Genomic DNA, 4,929 nt, shown 5'->3' with positions numbered 1-4,929 from the left:
AGATAGATAGATAGATAGATAGATAGATAGATAGATAGATAGATAGATAGATAGATAGATAGATAGATAGATAGATAGATAGTTAAAACAACATGGCTCAGTTAAAGTCAGAGTTAATGATTCATTAACAACAATGGCTTCCATGAAAGTTCCAAGGCTAGACCCACTCTTGAGCGAAAAGACTAAAGGCCCAAAACAAAACAAACAAAAATAAAAATTAAAAAAATAAATATCTTGATGATTCCCAAAACGTCTGGGGGAAATAATAATGGACTGACAAGACAAAACTGAAACTCTTTGTGTCCCAAAACCTCTGGCATAAAATCTAACATGACATTTCAGAAAAAGAGCATCCTACCCAGAGTCAAACATGATGGGTTAGGGTTAGGTTAAGTAGGCATGTTAGGTTAACTAGTCACTCTAATTCCTAGGTGTGAATGAGACTGTGAATGATTGTTTGTGTCCCTGTGATGGACTTCTGACCTGTCCAGGGTGTACCTCACCTCTCACAGTGACTACCGGACACAGGCATCAGCTGCCTGCGACCTGGGAAGAAAAAAAAAGAAAATGGATGGTTGGATGAAGATGAACCCACATGTCAGAAAAGTAAAGTGACGATGGGTCCTGGAAGACAGCAGACAGCTTGCAGCTCTTTGTTTTCTCTCATCTTCATAATCATAAGGCAGCCCGGGCGCTGCAGCTGTGCCAATATAGAGCGAATGGGTCCCGCATTATTGTGTGCGGGTAGAGTGTTGAGGAGTAGGCGGGTGGGTGATTATATTACTCCATAAACRGCTGTGCCTGGGCGTCTCTGCCGGTTTCACTTTGGAAAGGAGAGTGGGGAGACCTTTGAAAACAGGAGGCTTGAGAATTACGGAAATTGGATCAAATTTTGAAAAATGGCTCTCAATTCGACTGCCATGCAACCCCAACTCACCCTACCTCACTTTTCATTCACTACCTCCAACTGCTTGATATTCTGCTCCACTGGTAGACAACCTAATCATAAAAAAGAGAGGGATTGCAGAAATATGAAATGAAGCCGTTCTCAGTGCAAACAAATGCAAGCACATGTTCAACACTGATGTACGTTTGCACCAACTCTGAATGAAGAACAGGACGCAGGGGATCTGTGCATTTTGCTCTGTTTCTGTTTCTGTTTTATTTGAAGGAAACTTATTTCAAAACAAACACACAACATTTATGTTAACCTTTATGTCCTTAGTCAGATCAAATAAAAGGAAGGTCTGTCACTGATTATTCTTATTTTGATTAATGAAGTTATATTAATTATGATGTGATATTAATTTGTTGATGTCCTGATGTCCAAAACACTTCAACTGACTTTAGTCCAATTAGCCCCTTTTAAACATGTGGGCAGCATACCTTAAGTAAGGATTTTCTTTTCTAAGGCTATTTTTCAAATTCCCCTTAGATCAATTTAGCACAAAAAGTAAGTAAACTTGTGTTTGGTAGATTATTTCTTTGTCGTAACAATGCTTCTTTGTAATAAATATTATGATCGGCACCTGACTGGCAGCACCTGGGGGTACCTGAAGCTCAAAACAAGAGTCAATAACAACAACAAAATAAACTGGCAGAAAAGATTTGGCAAAAATGTGTGCAACCCGCATACTCAGCTCCACTGCTCATCCCACAAATGCATGTTCCCTACAAATGCGGCACCATTTAAAAAGGGAATTAACTGGATTTCCAACTGTGTAAGATTTATTGCCAAGAAGCATTYTTACAACAAAGAAATAATCTGCCAAACACAAATTTACTTACTGAAAAGTAAACTAATAATAAAATATTGCCACTAACAGATTAAAGAAGAGAAATCTGAGGTAAAACAACAGAATTCAAAACAATAAAATCTCACTACTTCCAACATATTTTCATGCTGATAACTGTATACATAACAAATGGTACCTTAGAATAAAAAGTTTTTATCATCAATGCACACATTGAATCATTACTATTGCCTAAGCAGCAGCAACAGTTATTTGTGATAAAATGTGAGTTGAATAGGGGGATTTTGTGTTAAAACTGGCATCTTACTGAGATGCCTTCTTACCGTTCACAGCAGCATTAAACGAAAATATCAACTTTCATCACACTTCAGGGACAACATCATCAGAAATATTCTACCATCACATTTATTTTGTCATTACCTAAATGRGTTTCCCATAAACTGCTAGGGTTTTTAACAAGTTTTGCTCATTATGTGTTTATTATATCTAAATTATGTTTTATCGTAGTAATTATCATTATGTGCTTATTATCCCATGTAATGTTTTAATGCCTTCCGAGCACCACTTTAAATACAATAAGGCTGATATTTTTGTCAGATGACTGATCAACAACCCTGTAGTTATCAGTTAAGGTCTATAATGGTCCAAACAGTAACTACATGGTATTTTCACTAAGATATGTTTTCAGTGTGAAATCATATTCATTCCAAAGGCAGTTGAAGAAATTAATATATTCAGGATGTGGTGAGGGAATCTGAAAATACAGACTTCAATATAGAGGATAGAGTCAACAATATAAGGAATTTAATAAAATAGAGAATTATCAGGGCAGCAAAGCAAAAATAATAAAAAAATAAACTAAACAACTAAGTTCACAGAAGGGACAGGCAGGTAGCAAACAGTATGACCATAGGGTTAAATATCTCTAGAGTGAGCCCTGCCTATTCTGTCCACTATTAGGGTTAAATGGTGTGGAGGATGTTTTGTGATAGAGTACTATGATGCAGTCAAAGCTAACTCATGGTTCTCACTGTATAAAAAATAAAGTTCAGGTTAAAGACTGTTTTTTAGTGTTTTCATAATATACTGATTTTAGGTTGTTTCATGATTCCCTAGACTGGTTAAAACCAGACCCTTGTCCTTTGCTTTGCTTCATACAAGGGTCTGGACTCTCGGCTATAGAGAAGTGATTCTTGCTGGAGGCGTGGCCTCTGTTGAAGTTTAAAATGACTGGATCGGTTGGCCATGACATATGTGTGCCAGCTCCACTGTGAAGGAGGCTAAGCTAAGAAGCTAACCAGAAATTGTGTGCGTTGTAAACAACTCTCGCTTCCATTGCTAAACTAGGACTGCTTTACTCCACAGTWGCTTGTTAACATGAATATGTGTCTCTCATTGATAAACGCACATGTTGGCCAGTATGATGTAGGCTTCTGAGATTCTGTTTCAAATTCAATATGTATACAGTTGCATGGAAAAGTATGTGAACCCTTTGGGATTTTTTGGATTTCTGCATAAATTGGTCGTTAAATGTGTTCTGATCTTCATCTAAATTACAACAATAGACAAACACAGTCTGCTTAAACTCATACCACACAATGAATTATATGTTTGCATGGTTTTATTGAACACAACATGTAAACATTCACAGTGCAGGGTGGAAAAAGAATGTGAACCCCTAGGCAAATGACTTTTCTAAGAGCTAATTTGAGCCAGGTGTCAGCCAACCTGGAGCCCAATCAATGTGATGACATTGGATGTGCCCTGCCCTATAAAAAACAAAACAAAACAAAAAAATAAATAAATAAATAAAAAACACCCCAATTTTGAGTTTGCTGTTCTTAAGAAGCATTGCTTGTTGTGAATCATGCCTCACACAAAAGAAGACCTACGTTCAAGAAATGTTGACTTGCATGAAGCTGTAAAGAGTTACAAAAGTATCTTGATGTTCATGTGTCCATGGTAAGACAGACAGTCTACAAGTGGAGAAAGTTGAGCACTGTTGCTACTCTCCCTAGGCGTGGGCTTCCTGTAAAGARGGCTGCAAGAGCACAGCACAGAATGATCAGTGAGGTGAGGAAGAATCCTAGAGTGTCAGCTAAAGACTTACAGAAAGCTCTGGCACATGCTAACATTTTTGTTGACACATCTACAAAACATAAAATATCACACAAGAATGAAGTTCATGGGAGGACACCACAGAGGAAGCCACTGCTATCCAAAATATTAATAATAATATAAAAAAAACATTGCTGCATGTTTGAAGTTGCGAAAGAGCACCTGGATGTTCCACGGCGCTACTGGCAAAATATCCTGTGGACAGATGAAACCAAAATTGAGTTGTTTGGAAGGAACACACAACGCTATGTGTGGAGAAAAAAAATGCACAGCACACCATCATCAAAACCTCATCCCTGCTGTGAAAGATGGTGGAGGGGGCATCTTGGTTTGGGGCTGCTTTGCTGCCTCAGGGCCTGGACGGATTGCTGTCATAAAAGGAAAAATGAATTCACAAGTTTACCAAGACATTTTGCAGGAAAACTTAAGACCATCTGTTCYCCATCTGAAGCTCAACAGAGGATGGATGATGCAACAGGACAACAACCCAAAACATAAAACGTAAATCAACAATTGAATGGCTTCAACAGAAGGAAATACACCTTTTGGAGTGGCCCAGTCAGAGTCCTGACCTCAACCCATTTGAGATGCTGTGGCATGACCTCAAGAGAGCGATTCACACCACATATCCCAAGAAAATTGCTGAACTGAAACAGTTTTGAGAATAGGAATGGTCCAAAACTCCTCCTAACCGTTGTGCAGGTCTGATCTGCAATTACAGGAAACATTTGGTTGAGGTTATTGCTGCCAAAGGAGGGTCAACCAGTTATTAAATCCAAAGGTTCACATAGTTTTTCCACACGGCACTGTGAATGTTCAATAAAACCATGCAAACATATAATTATTTTGTGTGGTATGAGTTTAAGCAGACTGTGTTTGTCTATTGTTGTGACTTTGATGAAGATCAGAACACATTTAATGACCAATTTATGCAGAAATCCAAAAAATCCCAAAGGGTTCACATACTTTTTCATGCAACTGTATAACTGTTTTAATTGAACAAAACTATTTATTTTTATATGTGAGTTTAAGTAAAGTGGCAGTGAGTTTTAGGAAA

The sequence above is a fragment of the Austrofundulus limnaeus genome, unplaced genomic scaffold (assembly GCF_001266775.1).
Source record: "Austrofundulus limnaeus strain Quisiro unplaced genomic scaffold, Austrofundulus_limnaeus-1.0 Scaffold352, whole genome shotgun sequence".
Classification (NCBI taxonomy): Eukaryota; Metazoa; Chordata; class Actinopteri; order Cyprinodontiformes; family Rivulidae; genus Austrofundulus; species Austrofundulus limnaeus.
This window is presented reverse-complemented; position numbering follows the sequence as displayed.